Here is a 27878-nt window from a genome sequence, read left to right as displayed (position 1 = left end):
TGTTTCCAATTACCAACAGATCACAGGTGAAAAATCATGTGTTTACATTAGCATTATTATTGAATAATGGTAAAAATGGATTTTGAGATAATAATATGATATTTATTAAACCATCATAAAGAAGATGGCATTTATATATTGTATGTATACAAACCTCCACTATATGGAAGCCCATATGATCTTATTAGGATCGGACATGGTCGGGGGGGATGTATTTAAGGTGAAGGTATAATGAGCTATACGTGTATGGAGGCGAAAATATCACGTGGCATTTAAAAATGTTAAGACTGCGCTAGGTTGGTCACGTGCATAGAATACCGGAAAAGATACCAGCAAGCTAGGTTATCTATACAAAACCTGAAGATTTAAGAATGCTCGGTCAAAGCAACTGGTGAGTGTCGGCGCGCTAATTCTCCCAAAATGAAGGAAGTTTTTAAAAGAAGCGAAGACCCACCAAGGGTTGTTGTGCCATAAATTATGATCATACAGAAATATTTATCAATGCCCATATTTTTAATTAAGTATTAAAATTATAAATATAATTGAACATACATAACTTGAAAGCACCTCAGATACTAGTTTTAATTATCTCAATTAGGTATGAGGTTCATAGCTTAATTGGTTAAAGCATATTGGTGCGATACCAGTGGATATATGGGTTCAAATCCCGTCGAGCATCGTATTTTTTTCAAATGTGATTTTTTCTAGTGAGTTTTCAAGTTACTTACCTATGTTCAATATTATATGTAATGTTACATTCTCAAATTTTGTGAATTATATGTTGAATAAATAAATAGTTTATTAAAAGTATAATTCACGTCTTGATAAAATAATAATTTTAAAAAAATAAGCTTTAACCACGAAAATCTGATGTATCAAAATATGGTTTTATTCTCAATTTCACATGACGACGTTTTTAATGAAAACCTTTTTGTAATATTAATAAAGTTTGTATAAAATATACATATTTCCTATAATGTTTACTTATTATTCAGAATTAGCTCACAAATGTGCTTTAAATTCTTAATTTTGGATCTTTTACATGTCATTACAGGGGTTGAGTGGGGTGACTAGCAACCAATAATAATAGGAACAGCTCTATACTAATAGAGGTCCATGAATATACGTCGTATTATGGCGGATATTATAAATGTGTAAACCTGATATATAATATTATACCTCTCCTTCCCCGGCTATTCCCATGTCCTTCTATTAATTATAATATTCTCAGAAACAGGTCGCAGCTAATGTTAGACACGTATACCTCATAATAGTAAATCCATATAGGTAGTACAATATATTACTAGATACTAGCAACGTAGATAACGTAACTACGTTGCTAGTCAACAGATTTATTTTGTAGAAGTATCAAAGAACTAATTAATTTAACCCCTATTAGTCCTCTATTAGAACTCTAATATTTTATAAGACAAATTGATAATAATTTCTCTCAATGTTTTGTACTCACATACTAAGTAATTCAAATGACTAATCTAAATTACCATGTTACGTACTAATATTTCATTTTTATTAATTTAATTTATACAACATTTTTAGCACCACAGCAAGCCTTGAGGCACAATGGCAGTAGGGTAGTAATTTAATTAGTAATAGGTATAATAGAAACAATCGCAAACATCCAAACTTTGAGAAAATCACATAAATATATTATTGTGACCTCACCGAAGCCGAACTCGGAGCTATGGGCCGGAACTATTTACAAAAATATGTCAAAGAATATTTTTTAAATCTTTTCAACAGATTTATCGTTCACTAATTATCATTGGTAGGAGTAATTCATGTTCGATAGTCGATAGTTCATAGTCGATAAAGTTTACTATGCAAACGAAACACGTATTGTATTAATTCATGGAATATTATAATTATTTATGAAATTAACTGTTTTAGTGAATCTAAAATTATTGTACATATTGAAATGTTCGCGGGTTTTGAAATATGAAGTTGCAAATAGTGGATTTAGCAATACAAAATGTATTGCTGTTGATTTTAACAGTAGACATCAATGACAGGTGATAATTACGGTCACCATATTTTCTTGAATAAAAAGAGGACACATTTATGAAAAACTTACTATAAGGAGAAAAAAGATTTGAAGCATGTTTTATGTTTAATTTCTTTATTTGCATTATTTTTATATACACGCGTGGTTAAATCTTCTCACTTTATAATGGCGAGAACCTAGTTAATTGTGATGTATATTGTTATAAAATAACACATTAGGATCACTAATTATAAACATGTAACATGATTCACAGTAGTAATAAAAAACTTTTGAATGTAGGTAATTAGTTTATATAAAATATTTTATCATCGAAATACTTAAGATTGTGAAATTGATGTGTAAATAATTGTAATCATTGTCACAGTGACCCCTGTACACGATTTTTAAAACAGATTTTTTATAGGTACTAGCTAGATACTATAAAAGTCAAATAAAGAAAAAAATGTGTGCTTGGCGATAAAATAAATCTTAAGGCCACAGTTCTAAAATAAAAGTCATTTTTACTAAAGGATGTATGGTCACAGTAGTGATAATCCAAATACTAAAAAATGATATGTTTATTTCAACTAAAATAATATAGCTGTTTAGATATATATGAGGCGTGTATTTTAGCGTGATATAAAACATGATGGCGATCGTGAAATAAACAAAAAATAACACAATGATACCAACACAAAAAAAAATAATAAATTGGAATCAGAATCCAAAGAAAAGAAAGGTATGTTTTTCCTGGCGCACTAAATGTTGTAGTAGGACTTCTTTTACGATCATTCAAAGCAACCTTTTTCTTGTTTCATGTTTCATTTTTCTTATTACTTATTAAAAAGGGGTTTTTTGTTGTCATAAGAGACAGGTAAGAGGGAGAATTTTATGTTTGCGAAAGCCCACTGACGAGGAAACGGAAAGTAATGATTTAAACATGGCCTTGTCATGTTGCGTATGTTACTAATATGACAATGGTACAAATAATAATAACTCAGCATTCGCCACATTTTAGTTGAATTATTATACATGGTGGGTTAATCCAAAAACTTAACTTTTTTAGTCGAGTCAAAAAGCGAAAATATTTTTAACTTTTATACTTTTTCATCGTGATCGGTTTAAACGACCCGAGTTTCGACTTTTCGTAACTTCACACTATTTTTATACATACATTCTTTTGTGAATTTATTGGTTTTGTAGCCAATACTATACTAATTACTGGTTTTGAAGACACTAAAAAAATAGCAATCTGATTTTGTAAATAAATCCATACATTCCAACAATTTTTCATTTTATTTTTTTATAAAATATTGGACAAACATAGTTTAATTGAAGCCGTCTCCTTTCTTACAAATCGCAATACATGAGTACATATTATATAAAGCAGTATACATACCAATTTAGTGTTTGGAATATAGCTTTCATTAATTTGCATTACAACAAGAATATAACGAAGTCGAAGGTCAAAATTGAGTTTTTATTGTATATTCAAACCATGATCCTGGACACTCCTTAAACGTTGTAGATGATCTATTTATATAATTTTGAAGCCTTATTATCCTTTATAGTTATTTTAAACATTTGATGACTGCATGAAGTATTTTTGTTACATAAAATAGTATTCTTTTAAACCTCTCGCTCTAATGTTTTAGAATATAGTCATATTTCGGTACATAACTGTGCAGTGGTTTTAAGATTTTTTACATTTATTAATTTTTAAACGTATTTATAAAACCATTAGCATAATTTATTACGAGATAATTTTTGTAAAATATTCACGATAAAAAATTATATTGATAATCTCTGTGATCCCAAATTTGACAAGAATTAGGCATTTTATTATTCAAAAAATCGGCAAGATTAACACATTTGAAGATGATTCTAAAGATATTTATTATAAGCTATGTCTTTGACCATTCAAGTGTGATAAACATCTTATGAATAATGATTGCTTTATAATAATTATTGACCTAAGAATAAGGTAGTGTTTTTTTGAAATACGCCATTTCTTTTGTCATTCCCTAGTGGTTAAGCTACAACATACGGCCGTAGCCATAAATTGACAAACTATAATTGAAGTAGGGAGTAAAATGATATTGACGCGCGTGTTTGAACATGTACAGTTTAAAAAAAAATAAAAAAAAATTCGGTTAGGTACATGTTCAAACACGCGCGTTAACATAATTTTACTCCTTACTTTAATTATAGTTTGTCGTTTTATGGCTACGGCCGTATGTTGTAGCTTAACCACTAGGGAATGACAAAAGAAATGGCGTATTTCAAAAAAACACTACCTTATTCTTAGGTCAATAATTCTTATAAAGCAATCATTATTAATAAGATTTTTATCACACTTGAATGGTCAAAGACATAGCTTATAATAAATATCTTTAGAATCATCTTCAAATGTGTTAATCTTGCCGATTTTTTGAATAATAAAATGCCTAATTCTTGTCAAATTTGGGATCACAGAGATTATCAAAATAATTTTTTATCGTGAATATTTTACAAAAATTATCTCGTAATAAATTATACTAATGGTTCTATAAATGCGCTTAAAAATTAATAAATGTAAAAAATCTTAACACCACTGCACAGTTTTGTACCGAAATATGACTATATTCTAAAACATTAGAGCGAGAGGTTTAAAAGAATACTATTTTATGTAACAAAAATACTTCATGCAGTCATCAAATGTTTAAAATAACTATAAAGGATAATAAGGCTTCAAAATTATATAAATAGATTATCTACAACGTTTAAGGAGTGTCCAGGATCATGGTTTGAAAATACAATAAAAACTCAATTTTGACCTTCGACGAGCATGTCCCCCCTTAAGGTGGGTATCAAATCTTTAAAAAAAATATCTATGTGTAAACTTTTATTAATATGATAGCATGTTACGTTAGCAAAAAAAAACTCACAATCACGGAATCTACCATCAAATATGTGATGCGGAAAATACTTTTTTTTTAATTTAAAAAACTCTTCGGAGGTCCTGTTTAAGTTTTATGACTATAATTCGGTTGTGTCATTTGCATTAAAAAAACACCTGCATGAATATAATACACAACTAATAAATATCCACGTATGCTACGCTACGCTCATTTGGTAACAATATACCCAACGGTAGACCTCTAAGGGCTAAGATATATCGTAGTCCTACATCTCATTCTCTGCGGACATACTTAGCAGGAATGAGTATGAATTAAATTCTTAAAATTTGTACGAGTTTCGAAAAATCCAAACGAGACTTGAGGTCCGTACGCTTTTCCTGAGTGACTTTCCGACTTCCATCAACCTGGCTAAAACGCACTGACATGGATTGAGGCTCTATCGGTGTCTCTCTAGTGTTAACTATTACTTGATAATGTCATTTTATATAGAGATTAATATTAGAGACTTTCTAAAAAAAAATTGAATTTTTTGACACTTGCATTCATCTGACTCTGGGGCAGGTACAGATATGTTATCAGCAATACTCTGCTGCCACCTGTGTTAATAAAAAGTATGCTACTTTTATATAGTATTAAATAATATTAAATAAAATAAAACATTTCTTATGTAGTTGGTACTTATTCTGCATCATTAAAAATAATCAGTACCCGTTTTGTTTGCTGGATTAATAGACAAACAAACCCGGTCTTAATTTTTATTATATTATGTGGAATAAGTACTAAGTACATATTGTGTTTTTTTTATTTCAAACAATTTATTTCTATCGATAATTGACTGTTAACACTATTAAGGAAATTCCTTTAAATAAATAATCAACACAATTACATTATTCACAGATGCAAAGTCCCAATATATCTGGATATTGAACTATATTATATTATAATAACGTAAGCACATTGCCTGAATAAGCTGAAAGTTGAAACATAAGTTGACAAATAATAATATGATCGATATGGAATTTTATTAATTTGAAAAATGATTGCCAGAATTATACAGCTTTAATAATAGAAAAATTATAGTAAGCGTCTAATGACTTAAACTTAAACAATACAATATTAGTACAGAGAGTATTTAAAAAATATATATTAAGCAATAATAAATACTAAGAATTTTTTTTAATTCTGTGAAATAATTATTTACAATCGTTGTAAATGCATTATAAAGTAATATTCTAAATCTGGCTGAAAAGACGTGACATTTCCACGAAAATAAAAAGACCTCATTGAACAAAATCGATAATAACCAGCTAGAACACACAAAATTAACACCACCTCATAAAAATTTAACAGCTTTTCTCGGAATCAAACAGTAATAAAAAAGAAATCTCACCAATTTCTGCGGAAGGGACTCCAGGGCGATTTCCTCCTCTGGTTCCCCTTTCTTGTGGTGTGATTTTATTTTAATTGAAACTTAGCTTTCGTTTATTTTTTTTTATTCAAAATGTCTCTCTGCCAGAACAGGAAAAATAATTCTCCTCGCGAGCTTTTTGTTTTCACTCCTATAGAAATGAGATGATTGCGCTGTGCCAGATAAAGACTTTTATTTTAAACTCTTTCGCCATAAAATATTACTTTTCAAAAGTCGTTTTCAGAGATCTCTCCGTCCAACAAACCGACCAATTGCTCCCCTTAGACAGCTCAAATAAATTATAAGTACGGAAAAAACGGCATTATAAAACACAAGTGTAAAAACTCTAAACCCCCCAGAGCACGACAGATTTTTAATAGGTGACATTTAAATGAATTTAACAGGTGGGCGTGGAGGCCCGAGGCACTAAATTGATTTCAAGGTCCCCTCAATAAAAAATAAAATAAAATATATCATTGAATCTCTCATTGAAGCGGTCTATTTTGTTATGTACAAGTACGTCTGGACGTTTGATAGGGCTCTAGCCTGGGGGACTGGCATGGCGGGTCGACCAGATAAGTGATATAAATGCTCTAATTATAAAAAAGTCAGCTTCCGGCGTTATTTTACTTCAGGAGTATTAACATTTTAAAATATGTGGTTGTGCGAAGCAATTTTTAATTATTGTGGGTTGACACAATAAATACCGTTAATTTTACTTTATAGATCGTGATTTCCCACTACTAACAATTGAATTATGAATGTATCGGTTTTGAAATTATACGCCTCAATTGAACTAAAATTAAATAAAACAAACTGTATAATATATTATATTACATTAATTCACTTAATTTATGAATGAGTAGGGCCAGTTTTACTATTTAGAGAGCCATTGTCATATGATCTCATCTGAAAGTCCATTTAAGTGGACGAAATCAATCCCGATCGTTGAAAAAATATTTAAGTTGAGGAGTATAATACGGTATAAAGCTGTCTAGCGACAATGCTAGTGACGGAATTACGAGACATGATTATTTTTTTTAAATACCAAAAATTTTCCTTTGATTCCACACCAAGATAAAATAATTCAAATTCGCTAATTTAAAAAAAAGTGTATCTAATAGTAGTGTCAGCAGTTGGTGTATTATTAAATTATTCCAGATTAACTTAATATTAATTACTTATACATTTATAACTAAATTATAATATGTCCTAAAAGCTCGATTTCATAAAAATATACACAATTAAAAAAAGTAATCATTATTTCCATGAGTTCTATGCCTACGAGAAATCTTATTAAAAAAATACATTTCAGTATATCACAAATAACTACAATAATTATAACGTGATAATAAACGAAATAAGTTAAACGATCACTTATTTTTGATAATATTGTAATAATATAAGTTTGAATTAAATAATATTAATTATTACTTTACTTTCCCATTGTTTTAGTTGGGTATTGATTATTTAATAGAATGATTTGCAATTCAATCACACCAAGTTATTGGTAAATACTACATAGTGTATAATGTATACCCTCCTCTTGTAAGTTTACATTTGTTTTATTTTATACAGAAACTTTCCAGCAAGCATAAACTTTAATTTATATATGGGTAATATTCATTTGATATATCAATATAATTTTTAGTTGATTAAACGTAAGTATATCTTTAGTTATTTACTGTAAATATATCAATAATTTAGTCAATAACAGAAATCGATTTATTTTTTATAGCAGACGTTGAATAAAATTGATAATTCCCGATATTTTTATCTAAATTTTTAGACAATAATTAAATTTAAACTCTCAAAACATTAAGTAATGCCCTTCCATAATAATTACTATGACATCATTTTAACTACGAAAGTAAAATCAAAGATGTATTTTTAATGTTTTAACCGCATACTAAAAAAAAGTTAAAACATTCACTCACAAGAAAATGTAATTGATAAAGCTTTGATTTAAGTTTTTAAACTAAGCAATTAGATATTAAGTTCATGTCTAATTTATTTTTACTTTATTATAATTGAAAAACTTCTTATAGAGAATACTATGATTATCATAGTTTATTAAGTAATAAATTGGAAAAAACTTTACTTATATTATAGAAAGTCATTACCTAAATATAAAACTGTATACAAATACGCCATAAACATTATAAGTTTTCTACGATGTCTCAATTATCTATTTTATTACATTAATTCAAAGCGACATTTAATATATTTCTTTGCTTTACAATTATTAAACTATTTCGGCGTCTAATTTAATGATTAAAATACAGTTATAAGTAGTAAATAATATGTGATAAGTTAAATATACATATATTAATAGTGAAGCTTTGAAAAAATTGTAGCGTAAATTTTAATGACAGCATGCGAGGGTGTTTAAGTCGTGAAGTAATTTGATTCCGAATGAAAAATCTCCACGCTTTAAATCTGTACATTGAAAATATTTGAACCTGAAATCTTGATGCTGTAATTTATCTAGTAATTCCAGGCTCTATCCAGGTGTGCTGATACCTTTGTTTTTAATTAAAAACGTCCAGGTCCCGCTCACTAAGTTTTTCACTAAGCACTGAGTAATTGTTTTGCCGCGTGCCTTGTGCCGAGTGATGGATACAGCCCCATAAAAGAAAAGCACACCCCGTCTATCTTTGGCGTCGATAGAAATTTACTTGATAAAATGCCAGCAATTTAGAAATGCTATGTTGATATCGCAAAGAGACCGAGGGTTTGGGGTATTTCCCGCGCTATCAGCTCAATTGAAATATGAGAAATCGCGCGAAAACAATTCGCTTAGAATAAATTGAATATTTGTGTCAAACAAAATATATAACCATATTACCTACATCAAATAAAGCTTTAATTTTCTAATATTAACTACGAACACATTTTTCTGTGTCTTGTAAGTTGCTTATAACAAATTTTTAACGTATTTTAATTTTTATAAATTGCTTAGACAATTTGTAATATCACTAGAGAGCAATTTTAAATAAGAATTATATTAAGTTCGTCATATAAATTATATTATCATTAAATGTCATACCAAAAAATAGTTGTAATTTTGTTACGCACTTTTGGGACTTTAAATATGATATTTATAACAATTTAACTCCATAAATAACTTTGTAAGGAGATTATAATAAAACTTATTGTAATGGTTGAAGACTGTTTACACAAAAAAAAACATAAGTAACAATTTGCAATATTATATAGGGGAGCAATAGGAAATAAGATTATAATTTTTCACTAACTGCCCTACTAAAAAAATGTTTGTTATGAAACGCACTTTTTAGACTCTCAAGATGATATTTAAAATTATCTAATCTCATAAATAACTCATTTTCGCCAAAACGTCTCATACCCTCTTTTGGCTTAGCAACTTCGATTTATTATCTAAGTTAGTATTAACGCGACAAAAACTTTTAGAGGGGTTATTTCGTGAACGAAAAATAAAGAGTTCAGAAAACTTTTGTCATGAAATATTTTATGTCAAAAAAGTTTTATAAAGGGTGTAAGTGTTAGTTGAGTTATTTAAAAGATATGTATTTTAGAGATGACTAAGTTTGAAGTAGTAAAATAAGTTTTATATAAAATGAATTACTTTGAATCAGTCGCCGGAAAAGCGAATGACGGGACGAGATGCGGAAAAGCTCGGGTCCGGGGTCTGGGAGGGCGAGAAGAGCGGGAAAAGGCGGTGACTAGAGCGGCTATCAAAGCGGCGACTCGAGAGGCGAACAATCGGAGAGATTATTCGTATTGAATAGCGCGGCGCAGCGGAGCACTCACTTCGAGGTGGCCTACACGCGACTGAGCGAATTCGGCCGTGCTCTCAAACGCCACCCTCTGGGAACGGAGACACGAGACAACATCCCTAAACGCCATAATATCTCCACGCCGATTCCATCATTAACGCGTTGTAAATAAAGATTATATTCCTGTGCACGCGTAAGAGGAAATTTATTTTCGACGTCGGGCGATTTCCCCCCTTAAGCGTTTTTTTGTTAAGATTGAAATTCGCACGACGGCGCAGAGTGAACGGCTTCCGCTTTTCAATTCGCATCTCTTGCGTGAGGGAGACGGCGATAATGATGCGTTGTGGGGGGGAGGGAGACGGAGGGAGTCGATGAGGTGTTTACCTGTTTAAAATACGAGTCCGTGACGAACGACGCGGCGGAATTGAAGTTTGACGTTTCGGGAAGCGATCCTATGCGGCGATCTTCCCTCTCGCTCTGCCGCACGCAATTTCCCGACGCGCGTAGTTTATCCGAAAGCGCGTGTGAGTCAATAATAATGAGTCGGCTGCACATTTCGAAATAAAGATCGAACGTCATCCCAAAGCGAAGTTTGTTTCTATGCTATGTAAATGAGAAAGGGGGTGACTTGGGGGGGGGGAAGGGAGAAGGGGTGGAGACGCGGTCGGCGACGTCAAGCATCTCCTGCATTCTGGGACCGATCGCAAATAAAACCCTTTGTCAGGATTTATTTATGTAAAACGGCATTCCAATTTTATTTTATTCGGAGTAAATTATCTTCTAAGAATAGCAGCAAGACACATTCTATTATGTAGGTACTCTACATAGCAATGGCGTAGCTAGAAAATAATATTACCCTATTTTCAGAAATCATTTCAAATTCGCAAAATGGCATAAAAAGTCAAACAAATAGAAGTAAGTAGTACTTTAAAAAGAGTTAATACAAAAAATATTAACTGGGTACATTCAATTAGGTACGCAGCAAGAGCTAAGTAGAGCATATTTTGAGAATTTATACAGAACATCTACCTAATTTGATCATCATGTAGGTAGACTATTTCAAAATTTGAAACGATTTGGTTGAACACAGTTATTACCCTACCTCTTTATTCTGCTCGAATGTGCATTAAGCTTCATAATAATATAACATATATAATTTAGAAAAACACTTTCTGAGAGAGTATATTATAACCAATAGAAAAAATCTTTTTTCTCCGAAAGTGTTTTTCTAAATTATATATGTTCAATAATAAGAATGATATATTCTTAAATCTTGTGAATTATTCGCTTGAATAAAAGAAATCGTTAATTATAAATTATTAGCAAGTGCAAGTAGTTACATCTAAAAAATATTGGAGAAATTCCACGACGTCGGTTAGTAATCGAAGTAATAGTAAATAGTTACCTTCTTTGATTTAAGAAACAAAAATCGATTGCCAAAGTAGCTTGATTTCGAAGAGCGCTTATGAGTAGGTATTAAAAATGACCAATAGTTAAAATGTGTCGCAATTAGTATGTCACGCCGTAGCATATTGGATAAATGCGACGCTTGGGGCGTTTACCCATGGAGATGCAAGGTTCGATTCCTGGCCGGGGTGGCTTACTTTTTTCAAAAAAAGATTTTTTCTATTGGTTATAATATACTCTCTCAGAAAGTGTTTTTCAAAATTATATATGTTCAATAATCAGAATGATATATTCTTAAATCTTGTGAATTATTCGTTTGAATAAAAGAAATAGTTAATCATAATAATAATTATATTGTTATTGTAACTTTTATTAAATAATTATTAATAAGTAAATAATTGTCTTGTGATATAAATATAACTTTATTAAGTTAATGAAGTGAGTTTTTCATTGTAATTATATTCAACAATAAATTGTTCGTTATTGAATTATTCTTAATAACTATGAAGTACTTAAGGCTATACTTCAGCTGAGGCATGGTCTAAAAAGATCGTGACTAGGCGATGCGCGGATTGTGCAAATGACGCGTGCCGAATGAAATATAATTTTTCATAAAAATTCAACATGCGTCCTTTTAATGTTATGTTTATTATTATATTCGTAATAATGATAGTATATTCGTTGACATGTTTTCTTTTTCAAGTACACGCGGCGCGTTTTTAGTCATCTTTACACGATTTAAGAATATATTCCTCCGACGTAGGGAATCCAATCCAGAGCCAAAATTCTGATCCCGGGATTGGCATTTTTTCCATTGTTAATATAAAAATTTTATATTTACAAATAACATTGATAAAATTGGTCAAAAATAAATATAGTATAATTTATACTATTTAAGTTAATATTGTATACGTTCAATCTTGGAAATACATAAGTTTAATGGAGTAAATAATATTGTAATATAAATAATAATGTGAGTTTAATATGAGATTGCTGTTTCTGATAGTAAAGGCTTAATGAATGGGTTAGCGAGATTAAAAATAGTAAAGCAAAACGCCCACGGTGGCCGCGCGGCTTAAGCGTTGGATTACCACGCCGTGGGTACCAGGTTCGAATCCTGGCAAGTACACATATTGTTTTTCAATTTATGTGTAAGTCAGGGTATGTACCTAATAGTATAGACCTAATATGTTGAGCAAGTGGCAGACATCCATTTCTCGTAAAAACAAAATCTGTTAATACAAACCTCTACTCTGTGGAGGCCCACATGATCCTATTAGGATCGGACATGGTCGGGAAAAAAAGCAAATCATGGTGTACCTACTCATGACCTTTCCGCTTCATAAATCTAATTAGTCAGCCAAATATGAAACTGCCATAAAACGTATGAGATCGTGGTGGAATTACTTTGTTAATAGTGCTAAGCATTGTTTTTACCAATCTTTCTCATTTTTATTAATTTATGTGAAAAAATAAAATTAATCGGCAACTTACACATGGGTATAAATCAAACTTCATTCAAACTCAGTTTATTTCTAATGTAATAAAAGTATTTTTTTCTGTCATATTTTCATTTTTATTTTATTTTCCATGAAAATTGATAAAAAAAATAATACCGAAAGTTTTGGGATTATGTTTATCAATCCCGGGATTCATAGGTATCGAAAATAGCTCGGGATCCCGGGATTGGAATTCTTACTCCGACGCCATCACAAAACAAATTGACGTGCGAACAAGTCGACTACCGCTCTCTGACTGACAACGCGGCCGAAATTTCGTTCCACATACTGTTGAAAATTATTTGCTTTTTCTCGTATGGACGCTCTTAATAACAATTAAGAAAATATTACTTTTGATTTTATTCAGCATAAGTAGATACCTAAATGTTATTTATCCCCCGCACAGTCCTCACACAAAAATAACACTAAAAGAACATTCTGTAAGTTTAGTATTTAATATATTTTATCAACGAATACTTTTTCTTTATTTCCTAATTTTTTATTTACTTCAAAAATTATCGTTTTTAGTAATATTATTTTATAAAATCACTGATATTAATAAACAACTAGGTACCCTAAAATATAAGTTTAAATGAAAAATTGTATGTGTGTGATTGGGGAGGGGGGTGTAAATTTACCGCACCGGGTGACGGCTCATCACTGACGGGTGACACCAACCATACTTACGCCACTGATGATCCGCACACACAATAGAAAAATTAGAGGGAGCGTTGCTCTGAAGATGACGAAACTGGTTCTTATAATAAATATTGTGTTATATTTTAATTATTTATACAACGCATTTCCACCGTGAATTGACAATTAATAACATAAAAGAAAATATGTAACAAATATTCTGAAAGCATTAAAAGTAGGTAATATAAACGTAAACACAACGTAAAAAATAACTGATGAAAGTAACAAGATTCATTAAAAGATATAAACTTTCTATAAAATCATGAAAATTAATATAGCAAATCCAACTCAATCAAACACACTTCAACTTCACCAGAAACTTTTTGATTGGCGATAATAATTTTATGAAAACACTTATCACTAATGAAAATCATAATAACAATCTAAATGTATTATATTCGAGATTTTTGAAGGTATACTTCTTTTGGCGCGTTTGGAAAATCAGATCAGAGTGTATTTTTGGCGTGTAACACATAATTAATTTTTTCGCACAAAAAAACACATTCGATTGGATTCGAACCAACGATTTTCCGGTTATCAGCCGAGCGCACAACCACTACGCCACAGAATGATACTGCAATTGTGACGATTATACAGTATAATTGTTCCGTTGCTAGGCAGCGAATTTATTATGGTCGGCCATTTGCAATTCCTTACGTAAACAAACGATTATACGTCAGAGGTCTATAGAAATAAACCAACGGCGTTCCAATAAGCGGTCCTTTTTCTTGAGTGTGTAATTTAACAAAATAATTAAGAGCTAGTCAAAGAATCTAGTTTATCACAAGTTTTGTTTTGTTACGCCAAAGAAGTATAACTTCTAACGCGCGTACATAAGTACACATACCGATTTTTTTTACACGAAAATTTTAAAACACAGATAACGAGGATGTTTGGTCTGATTTTCACCAGAATATATCCATTATTTTTTTCTTAAATATTTCTCAGAAAAATGTGATTAAATCGTCTTGCCTGGATTATTGTTTAAAAAAAATAATACATATCTGATGAACGAAGGTGCCTTTTGTAAGTATAATATTTTGATGAATAAAACCATAACATTACTTTATATATAGGTATTACAGAATAATGTACGTATTCATTATTTTTAAAAAAAATGTCCACCCTCAATTTAACCCTTATTCCTGAGATGCAGAAGACAATCTGAGAAAAGAACAAAAAATGATTAATTGAACAGATTAAAATCGTCTCGCTTTTTTCAAAGCTGGATATTACTTTCAATTGTGTTCAAGAAAAAAGATTTATGTAGAGTAGACCGAGGCTATTCGAATGACCTTAATAATTAAATAGCTTTTCTTTGAAGTAAATCATTGCATTTTTTTTAATATACGTTATATTCTCTATAGTTTATTTTAAGGTATAAATTAATTTACTATACTTTTTAATAGTTACATAAAAATTAAACATCGATTTCTGAATTTCCTGTAGTTTTTCTTAGCTCGTATTCTTGTTTGTTATGTGGTTGTTTATCCAGTACAAATCTTGCAATCGATTTTTAACTAACTTCCCGACTAGTTAGATATTTGAAACTTTTAGAATATATCTGAACATGATGCCAATGCATTCTTTAATACTTTTAGCCATCTTTAAGTAGAATTGAATTCATTTTCAGTTAATTATGTTTTGTATGAAAAGTTATTTCGGAAGAAATCCGTAATCCAATCCACTACTATTGGTTGCTAAGGGGTTGGTCCTAGCAACTTAATTATTAATATATACGTGCGTTACTTTGGAAATCAAAATGACATTTCAGTATTCTATATTTGTTTTTTTATTGCAAAATAGCAAAAATATGATTTGTGGAGAATCTCCTATATATTATTATCCTAAGAGATTTTGGAAAATTCACCAACAGCTCATTTAAGCGACATTTTATTGTTATTTTTACATCTTCACTTCAAAATGTGCGCTACCGATTCATCTACCGTTTGAATTGACCACATTTCAGAAATTTTCAATGATTTTACAGGTACGTGACGTTTATAACTGATATTTTCTCATACAGCGTATACAATTCGCCATACTTCTTTTAACATACAGCAGAATGACGTCTTCGTCGCTTAAGACCTTCTAATCCTTTATTTGACAAACAAATTCGATTATTTTTATTCAAATATCGTAATGTAGGCATTGGCGCACTTTTTTCCGGTGAAAAAACCATAATCTTGCTACAATTCAGTACGTAAATAAAAATCTGACAGGTGTGTCTGCCACTGGCCGTCATATCATAGATAACGTGATATTCCAAATTTGATTTTTTTAAAATACTTTGTGGCTGTGCACCCACTATTTTTGTTATTGAATAATCACCTAGGCTACTAATTTCCATACTAAAAAAGTTGCCATTGCAAACAATGAAAGAAATTAATACGAATTGTTATAGTTATCAAAATGTGTGATATTGTATAATATCTACCTATTTTTTTCGTCCCTTTCATCATCAATCTTGACCTATACACTGCTGGATGAAGGCCTCCTCAGCCTTATTCTACTCCTTACTTACACATGAATTGTTATATTTATCAAAATCAGTGATATAATATTATTACCTACCTATCTATTTATAATGCCATTATTATCACGAGCCTCAATAAATCCACTGCTGGATGAAGGCCTCTCTACGTTGATTGTATTCTTGACAGTATTGAATTTCTAATGTTATTTATCTACATATTCATATCGTCATCATAATCATCATCATCATCATCATCAACTAGGATCAATCCACTACTGGATGAAGGGTTCCGCAACCTGATTCTACTACTATCGGTTTAACGAATTTGTGATATTATACCTATTTCTATCATTCTTATATCATCGACCTGAACCAATCCACTGCTGGATAATGGCCTCCCTAGCCCGGTTCTACTCCTTTCTGTCATATGAATTGCAATATTTATCAAAATCGGTGATATTATATTTAAAAACATATTTATATCGTCATCATCATCATTAACCAGGATCCATCCACTGCTTAATAAAGACCTCCCTAGCCTGATTCTACTCCTTTTGTCATATGAATGTATGTATTTATCAAAATCTGTGATATTATATGTATCTACACATTCATATCGTCATCATCATCATCATTATCATATACCTGAACCAATCCACTGCTTAATAAAGACCCCCTTAGCCTAATTCTCCTCCTTTCTGTCATATGAATTTCTGTATTTATCAAAATCGGTGATATTATATTTATCTACATATTCATATCGTCATCATCATCATCATCATCGACTTGAACCAATCCACTGCTTAATAAAGACCTCCCTAGCCAGATTCTACTCCTTTCTGTCATATGAATTTCTGTATTTATCAAAATCGGTGATATTATATTTATTTAAATATTCATATCGTCATCATCATCATCAACCAGGATCCATCCACTGCTTAATAAAGACCTCCCTAGCTTGATTCTACTCCTTTTGTCATATGAATGTATGTATTTATCAAAATCTGTGATATTATATGTATCTACACATTCATATCGTCATCATCATCATCATCATTATCATATACCTGAACCAATCCACTGCTTAATAAAGACCCCCTTAGCCTAATTCTCCTCCTTTCAGTCATATGAATTTCTGTATTTATCAAAATCGGTGATATTATATTTATCTACATATTCATATCGTCATCATCATCATCATTGACCTGAACCAATCCACTACTTAAAGACCTCCTTAGCCTGATTCTACTCCTTTCTGTCATATGCATTGCTGTATTTATCAAAATCGGTGATATTATATTTATCTACATATTCATATGGTCATTATCATTATCATCATCATTGACCTGAACCAATCCACTGCTTAATAAAGACCTCCCTAGCCAGATTCTACTCCTTTCTGTCACATGAATTTCTGTATTTATCAAAATCGGTGATATTATATTTATTTACATATTCATATCGTCATCATCATCATCATCGACCTAAACCAATCCACTGCTTAATAACGACCTCCCTAGCTTGATTCTACTCCTTTCTGTCATATGAATTGCTGTATTTATCAAAATCGGTGATATTATATTTATTTACATATTCATATCGTCATTATCATCATTATCATCATCATCATCATCGACCTGAAACAATCCACTGCTTAATAAAGACCTCGCTAGCTTGATTCTACTCTTTTCTGTCATATGAATTTCTGTATTTATCAAAATCGGTGATATTATATTTATTTACATATTCATATCGTCATCATCATCATCATCGACCTAAACCAATCCACTACTTAAAGACCTCCTTAGCCTGATTCTATTCCTTTCTGTGATATGAATTTCTGTATTTATCAAAATCGGTGATATTACATTAATCTACATATTCATATCGTCATCATCATCAACCAGGATCAATTCACTGCTGGATGAAGAGTTCCGCAACCTGATTCTACTACTATATTATACCTATTTCTATCGTCCTTATCATCATTGACCTGAACCCATCTATTGCTGGATAAAGGCCTCCCATGCCTGATTCTACTCCTTTCTGTCATTTGAATTGCTGTATTAATCAAAATCGGTGATAATATATTATATCTATTTATATTTCCATTATCATTATGAACCTGAATCAATCCACCGGTGGATGAAGGCCTCGCTAAGTTGTTTGAATTTCTGTCGGTCATATGAATTACTATATTTATCAAAATTGCTGATATTATATTTTCCCATTCATAATATCGTCATTATCATCATCAACCAAGATTAATCCACCGCTGGATGAAGGTTATCCCAACCTAATTCTACTCTTCTTGGTCATATAAACTGCAATATTTTTTTAAATTTGTGATTTTATATACCTACCCATTTATATCGTTATTATTGTCATCAACCTGTATCAATCCACTGCTGGATGAAGGCCTTTTTAAGCTGATTCCATATCTTTAGGTCTTATAAATTCCTATTCTTATCAGATATAATATGTATTACTTCATTATTTATCAACATTTATCTCGATATGAATGTCCCGCACCGGGAAACTATATTGTTTAAGGTTAATTTTTAAAACAAAAAATGATTTTTAAAATATTATTCTGTGGCTCCAAGCATTTATTTTTTATAGACAATGAAACAAAATAATGTTTAAATTTATTTGTTATGCTGCTAACCGTTTTCTATTATGTAAATGGGACCCGAAAGAGATTAATATTCGCGTTATATTGGATCGCTATTTATGATAATCACGATTGAGATGTATAACTATTTATCATATTTAAATGCACATACCTACACATATATTGTATTAAAATTAAAAAGACAGTGGTAGCAATCGGCGATTGCCAGCTGTTTTGCTAGGCTTAGCAGCCTGAAATGGTGTCAGATGATATTGAGAAGGCCAGACTCCAGAATAGACTACGCACATGACTCCAAATTTGTATTTGCAGTGACGACATGCATATCGTAAAACTGACAAATCAGATAAATTTTCAATTGTCTGACGTGAATGAAAATCCATCCCGAAGGGAAAACTATGGCGCCGTCTATACACATTTTACAATTATTATATTAAAATCCAACACTAAGTCACTATGATGAAAAGCTGTCTGCAAGACCTAGCGAGACAGACTGGCGAGAGCCAGCTGGCTCAGCTAGTCTCCTATATATTATTATCCTAAGAGATTTTGGAAAATTCACTAACGGCTCATTTAAGCGACATTTTATTGTTATTTTTACATCTTCACTTCAAAATGTGCGCTACCGATTCATCTACCGTTTGAATTGACCACATTTCACAAATTTTCAATGATTTCACAGGTACTTGACGTTTATAACTGATATTTTCCCATACAGCGTATACAATTCGCCATACTTCTTTTAACATACAGCAGAATGACGTTTTCGTCGCTTAAGACCTTCTAATCCTTTATTTGACAGACGGATTCGATTATTTTTATTCAAATATCGTAATGTAGGCATTGGCGCACTTTTTTCCGGTGAAAAAACCATAATCTTGCTACAATTTACTGCGTAAATAAAAATCTGACAGGTGTGTCCGCCACTGTCCGTCATATCATAGATAACGTGACATTCCAAATTTGATTTTTTTAAATACTTCTTTGTGGCTGTTCACCCACTATTTTTGTTATTGAATAATTACCTAGGCTACTAATTTCCATACTAAAAAAGTTGCCATTGCAAACAATGAAAGAAATTAATACGAATTGTTATAGTTATCAAAATGTGTGATATTGTATAATATCTACCTATTTTTTTCGTCTCTATCATCATCAATCTTGACCTATACACTGTTGGATGAAGGCCTCCTAAGCCTTATTCTGCTCCTTACTTACACATGAATTGTTATATTTATCAAAATCAGTGATATAATATTATAATCTACCTATCTATATATAATGCCATTATTATCACGAGCCTCAATAAATCCACTGCTGGATGAAGGCCTCTCTACGTTGATTGTATTCTTGACAGTATTGAATTTCTAATGTTATTTATCTACATATTCATATCGTCATCATAATCATCATCATCATCATCAACTAGGATCAATCCACTACTGGATGAAGGGTTCCGCAACCTGATTCTACTACTATCAGTTTAACGAATTTGCGATATTATACCTATTTCTATCATTCTTATATCATCGACCTGAACCAATCCACTGCTGGATAATGGCCTCCCTAGCCCGGTTCTACTCCTTTCTGTCATATGAATTGCTGTATTTATCAAAATCGGTGATATTATATTTAAAAACATATTCATATCGTCATCATCATCATCAACCAGGATCCATCCACTGCTTAATAAAGACCTCCCTAGCCTGATTCTACTCCTTTTGTCATATGAATGTATGTATTTATCAAAATCTGTGATATTATATGTATCTACACATTCATATCGTCATCATCATCATCATTATCATATACCTGAACCAATCCACTGCTTAATAAAGACCCCCTTAGCCTAATTCTCCTCCTTTCTGTCATATGAATTTCTGTATTTATCAAAATCGGTGATATTATATTTATCTACATATTCATATCGTCATCATCATCATCATCATCGACCTGAACCAATCCACTGCTTAATAAAGACCTCCCTAGCCAGATTCTACTCCTTTCTGTCATATGAATTTCTGTATTTATCAAAATCGGTGATATTATATTTATTTAAATATTCATATAGTCATCATCATCATCAACCAGGATCCATCCACTGCTTAATAAAGACCTCCCTAGCTTGATTCTACTCCTTTTGTCATATGAATGTATGTATTTATCAAAATCTGTGATATTATATGTATCGACACATTCATATCGTCATCATCATCATCATCATTATCATATACCTGAACCAATCCACTGCTTAATAAAGACCCCCTTAGCCTAATTCTCCTCCTTTCTGTCATATGAATTTCTGTATTTATCAAAATCGGTGATATTATATTTATCTACATATTCATATCGTCATCATCATCATCGACCTGAACCAATCCACTACTTAATAAAGACCTCCCTAGCCAGATTCTACTCCTTTCTGTCATATGGATTTCTGTATTTATCAAAATCGGTGATATTATATTTATTTACATATTCATATCGTCATCATCATCATCATTGACCTGAACCAATCCACTACTTAAAGACCTCCCTAGCCAGATTCTACTCCTTTCTGTCATATGAATTGCTGTATTTATCAAAATTGGTGATATTATATTTATCTACATATTCATATCGTCATCATCATCATCATCGACCTAAACCAATCCACTGCTTAATAAAGACCTCCCTAGCTTGATTCTACTCCTTTCTGTCATATGAATTGCTGTATTTATCAAAATCGGTGATATTATATTTATTTACATATTCATATCGTCATTATCATCATCATCATCATCGACCTGAAACAATCCACTGCTTAATAAAGACCTCGCTAGCCTGATTCTACTCTTTTCTGTCATATGAATTTCTGTATTTATCAAAATCGGTGATATTATATTTATTTACATATTCATATCATCATTATCATCGACCTAAACCAATCCACTACTTAAAGACCTCCTTAGCCTGATTCTACTCCTTTCTGTGATATGAATTTCTGTATTTATCAAAATCGGTGATATTACATTTATCTACATATTCATATCGTCATCATCATCAACCAGGATCAATTCACTGCTGGATGAAGAGTTCCGCAACCTGATTCTACTACTATATTATACCTATTTCTATCGTCCTTATCATCATTGACCTGAACCCATCTATTGCTGGATAAAGGCCTCCCATGCCTGATTCTACTCCTTTCTGTCATTTGAATTGCTGTATTTATCAAAATCGGTGATAATATATTATATCTATTTCCATTATCATTATGAACCTGAATCAATCCACCGGTGGATGAAGGCCTCTCTAAGTTGTTTGAATTTCTGTCGGTCATATGAATTACTATATTTATCAAAATTGCTGATATTATATTTTCCCATTCATAATATCGTCATTATCATCAGCAACCAAGATTAATCCACTGCTGGATGAAGGTTATCCCAACCTAATTCTACTCTTCTTGGTCATATAAACTGCAATATTTTTTAAATTTGTGATTTTATATACCTACCCATTTATATCGTCATTATCGTCATCAACCTGTATCAATCCACTGCTGGATGAAGGCTTTTTTAAGCTGATTCCACATCTTTAGGTCTTATAAATTCCTATTCTTATCAGATATAATATGTATTACTTCATTATTTATCAACATTTGTCTCGATATGAATGTCCCGCACCGGGAAACTATATTGTTTAAGTTTAATTTTTAAAACAAAATATGATTTTTACGATATTATTCTGTGGCTCCAAGCATTTATTTTTTATAGACAATGAAACAAAATAATGTTTAAATTTATTTTTTATGCTGCTAACCTTTTTCTATTATGTAAATGGGACCCGAAAGAGATAAATATTCGCGTTATATTGGATCGCTATTTATGATAATCACGATTGAGATGTATAACTATTTATCATATTTAAATGCACATACCTACACATATATTGTATTAAAATTAAAATGACAGTGGTAGCAATCGGCGATTGCCAGCTGTTTTGCTAGGCTTAGCAGCCTGAAATGGTGGCAGATGATATTGAGAAGGCCAGACTCCAGAATAGACTACGCACATGACTCCAAATTTGTATTTGCAGTGACGGCATGCATATCGTAAAACTGACAAATCAGATAAATTTTCAATTGTCTGACGTGAATGAAAATCCATCCCGAAGGGACAACTATGGCGCCGTCTATACACACTTTACAATTATTATATTAAAATCCAACACCAAGTCACTATGATGAAAAGCTGTCTGCAAGACCTAGCGAGACAGACTGGCGAGAGACAGACTGGCGAGAGCCAGCTGGCTCAGCTAGTTGCCTTAATTGTCCTAAATTATTAATACATAAAATTGTCAAGTTTATATGATTCAACAGATAATTAAAAACGTGGTATATAAAAAGTTCTTTTTATCTTGTAATTATTTGTTTTGACGTTCTATGAAGTGTGTAAAGATACCAGTTTGTTTTTATGCTCTATTAAAGTATGAATTTTATTTTCAGTTTATTTATTGTTTTCCAGTATTTGTTTAATATAACGAAGCTGATCGAAATAATCTAAAAGTTGCTATTTAGACCAAATATTTTTTTCCTTTACCTAATCGAATCAGTTTTTGTTGAAAAAATTAACTATTTGGATACTATACATTTAAATCTGACAATCTGCTGCTATGTCAAATGTTAAATTAATATTTTATTTGTGACAATTGTAGGCCAAAAAGAGGCTTAAATATTTAATATTTTGATTATTTACGACTATTTCTGTGATTTAAAATATACTTTTCAGTGTCTAAAAGACTTTAACACGGACATATTTATGCTTCAAATAACACCGTACAAATACGCCATACCCACAAGGATAATTGACAAATTCTTCAAAACGCGCTTTTTATTTTACTCGACAATAATAGAAGGGTGATGTTATTATACGGGACAAAAATTTGGTAAGCTTTAGCTGATAACAAAAAATCCTTAAATGAAATGTGATAATTATTTTACTTGAGCCGAAAGTGATCTGAATAAGCCCAGTCTACCCCATATCACGATTTTGTGAAAATAGGTTTTGTAGGTATATGAAAATCGTCCTTTTTATTATATGTTTTTGTGAAAAGTTATTGAGGTTAATATAATAAGTATTTAATTTTGATTTAATCACAAAAGGATATAGACAGAAAAACCTACATAATTTTGAAACACCTTTTCTTTCTTGAAAAACTATAGTGCCGGACAGTACTCGAACCTGCATCCATCAGATGCCGGACAATGTGCTTTCGTCGTAATTCAATAGGGTGAAATTAACCAATAGTCTGGTATCTCTTCGCAGTAAATATATATTTTTGATTTTACACTTTGTTCAAATCGATCACTTGCGGTCTAGCACCCGTCGCGAGCGGACGTCTCTTCCCGCACTCCGATACCTGCATACAACCGACCTTCTTACAACAAGATACCGACCAGACCAGTATTACCTACTTCTACCGCCGCAAGTGACCAGTCGACCTACCTGCAAATATCACCAGACGACCAAGCAAGAATTACCTACTTGCTAACTACACAAGCGACCAGACATCATACCTACAGCTATAGGAAAGAGACAGAAGACTTCAAGACGACCAAGCAAGAATTACCTACTTGCTAACTACACAAGCGACCAGACATCATACCTACTAGCTACCTACAGCTATAAGAAAGAGACAGAAGACTTCACAATGGAGAAAATCAACAACGAGATCAACAAGTTATATTCACGCAAACCATCCAGACTACGGGACCTCCTGACACTCCACCTACTTATCTTGACTGCCTATCAAGAGGAGGCCGAGACAGTTACCGACACACCCGCACGAACTCACTCCTGGAGGACAAACCACGACACCATTTTATCTCACACCTGGACCAACAGGAGCCGCCAGCCACACTACAGATCTCCAACTCGCATCACCAGACGACCAACACAATCGCCGATCAAGAAAGCAGACCCTGTTACCCTCACTACTCGGGAAAAAGACCGGATATCCGTAGTCATCAGGGGCTTTCCGATCAGCGTGTCAACAGAGGACATCACCAACGATCTCCTCCGCAGAGGTTACCCGATAGTCAGCGTCACGAGGATGACCCGGGGCAGGAGCCAGCATCCAATGCCTCTTGTCCTGGTCAAACTCTTCGACAACGACCGAGGGCAACTGATACACACTCTGCAGTTCGCATTACGACGCAGAATCACCGTAGAAATTCCGAGAAGCATCAGAAACACACACCTCAACAATACCAGCAACATGAGGACAATGCTCAGCTCGACAACGACTACACAAACACAGACAGATAACAACAACGCCGACAAACCCATACTACACAAGGAGGCCTCGCCGGAAATGGACCGCACCATTGCTTCCGTCCCACAGAAAGTGAAAGCAGACATCAGCCCGACTGAAGAAGCTATAACCAAGACACCGGAACCTAAAATCGCGGTCATATCACACTCACCGACCAGACCGATCATCTCAACTGAGCCCCCGGAAATCATCATCATCAAAAAAACAGAGACCCCGGAAACGGAAAATCCCACAACCGAAGCTCCCGAGACACTGGAAACTGAAACTCCGGCAACACATAAGACCGAAAACACAGAATCCCCGGAGATCAAATCTGCAATAACCGCTGAAACAGAAACAAAGACCCCGGAACCGGAAACCCCGATATCCGAAGCAACAGAGACCACAGAAACGGAAACCCCGACAACACCGGAAATCGAAAATGCTGAGACCCCGGAGAGCGAACCGCTGCCGGAGGCTGACAACAGCAGCGACGATAACGAGATCTTGTATACCCCAACAGGATCACCCCTAACCGGACCCACCCAACTGCCCCCGGAATCAGACGACATCACCAGAAAAGACGACATCCCCAAAATACTCACAGATGCCAAGGAATCACTGATGACAATATTAAACATCTCGAAGACCGACCTCCTAGCTAGGGAATCCAATCCCGAGCCAAAATTCTGATCCCGGGATTTCGGGATTACAATTTGACAATCCCGGGATCCCGGAACTGGTCCCGGGATTGGGATTTTTTTCCATTGTTAATATAAAATTTTTATATTTACAAATAACATTGATAAAATCGGTCAAAAATAAATCTAGTATAATTTATACTATTTAAGACATTTATTGTTAATATTGTATACGTTAAATCTTGGAAATACACAAGTTTAATGGAGTAAATAATATTATAATATAAATAATAATGTGAATTTAATATGAGATTGCTATTTCTGATAGTAAAGACATAATGAATAGATCAGCGAGATTTAAAATAGTAAAGCAAATAATCATGGCGTACTTATGGCCTTTCCGCTTCATAAATCTAATTAGTCAGCCAAATATGAAACTGCCGTAAAACGTATGATATCATGGTGGAATTACTTTGTTAAAAGTGCGAAGCATTGTTTTTTTACCAATCTTTCTCATTTTTAATAATCTATGTGAAAAAATAAAATGAATCGGCAACCTACACATCAAACATCATTCAAACTCAGTTTATTTCTAATGTAGTTATTTTGTATTAAAAGTATTTTTTCTGTTATATTTTCCATAAAAATTGATAAAAAAATCAATCCCGAAATCCCGGGATTATGTTTATCAATCCCGGGATTCATAGGTATCGAAAATAGCTCGGGATCCCGGGATCCCGGGATTCGGGATCCCGGGATTGGATTCCCTACTCCTAGCCAAACGACTGATTGAAGACACCTGTGAAATAGTGAAAAACAATCTCACAGACGCAGAATACTCTATTATCAAACACAGTGATTTCAGTCAACACATAGTGTGCCTCGCCACGATCAAAATAGGCATGATGTCATCATCAGAACTCTCATACATAGACACCGAAGAGAATGAGACACAAACCGGACTAGACATCCGCAGAAAAGCTATCAAACACGTAGCTGCTGTCCATCATGGCCATAGGATCAGGCATGCCAGCAGCTCCAGCATAGATCGAGACAGCCCATCAGAAACCGAAAACACCCCCCAACAGGGGTGGAAGAAGAGGAAACCGCGAAGGAAGACCCACCATCGCCGGCGATAAGAAGAAGAAGGGAGAATAACTACAACGGATTAGAAGATGTAGGATGCGGTGTCAATCGGCGGACGCTGCCGAATGAAGAGAGCTCCAAGCTCACTCTTATATGAATTAATTTTTAACACTTGGACTTGAAGACAGCAGCCTCGCCCGGTCCTCATCAAGAACCGGGCAACTCACATCACCACCCGAATGGATTGTACGAAGGAACAACACTTGACCTTGGAGGCTGCTGCATCTCCCGGCCCCCATCAAGGACCGGAGCCTAACATCACCACGTCGAATCACGCGAATCCTTGTTAGCGACCTAATAATAGAGATGAAGGGGATGAGGCTACCCACCGGAGTGCCCCAATAACACTAAAGGAAGATCAAAAGTCAAGTTCAAATCGATTAACGTTTTACAATGTATTTTAACATGCAACAATCATCTACAAACGGTGGCTTCGTGGTGCAGTGCAAGGTGCTGGCCTTCCATCCAGGAGCTATGGGTTCGATCCCGATGAGGACACAATGTTTATTTGATTTTCTCAAAGCCTGGGTGTTTGTGATTGTTCAAAATTATTAACAACCACCTTGTATGTAAAAACAGGGACATGGTTATTAATAATTTAAAAAAAAATCATCTACAAACAGTTTACTAACTATTACTTATACATATTACACTCGAAATATGTGTATGAGCAATAACTAGCACTACGATTGAATTTTACAGTTTCATGTCACGGTCTGATTATTAGTGGGCCTTGTTACGAACCCTCTATATGTGCAGAAATTTGAATAAGAATAGTGAGGTTCATAGACTTGCTTGTTTAAAAGACATAAAAAATTATGAGTCAACCTGTTTCCCCTAACCCACAGACTAAACCCCTTTTACATGGTTGTGTGTGGACACGTTATGAGAATACTACAGAGTAATTTGTTGCAATTTGCTACGTTTTGGGCAAAGCAATGGGGCTTGTTATGCAACCCGCAAATGACAGGCATTAAGTTTAAAATTGTGCGGAACTGACTTGCTAAACCCTTTCG

At 32.9% G+C, this 27878-nt stretch overlaps 1 long non-coding RNA gene across 2 annotated transcripts in view; it reads right to left on the bottom strand.

Moving 5' to 3' along the window:
- Positions 1-10125, bottom strand: part of LOC147078993 (uncharacterized) — a 277623-nt gene extending 267498 nt beyond the window's left edge. Inside the window, exon 1 of one of the 2 annotated variants that reach the window (XR_015071326.1) lies at positions 9918-10125. This is a non-coding gene — a long non-coding RNA (uncharacterized LOC147078993). Of the gene's footprint in view, positions 1-6292; positions 6454-9917 lie in introns of those variants that run through there. The other variant, XR_015071327.1, reaches the window with a different exon arrangement.
- Positions 10126-27878: the final 17753 nt, after the last annotated feature.

Source organism: Rhyacophila brunnea, unplaced genomic scaffold, assembly GCF_057557595.1.
Source record: "Rhyacophila brunnea isolate RB1 unplaced genomic scaffold, BYU_Rbru_1.0 scaffold_10, whole genome shotgun sequence".
NCBI classification, from domain to species: Eukaryota; Metazoa; Arthropoda; class Insecta; order Trichoptera; family Rhyacophilidae; genus Rhyacophila; species Rhyacophila brunnea.
Note: the sequence above shows the minus strand (reverse complement) of the source record. Positions and strands in the feature narration are given on the sequence as shown.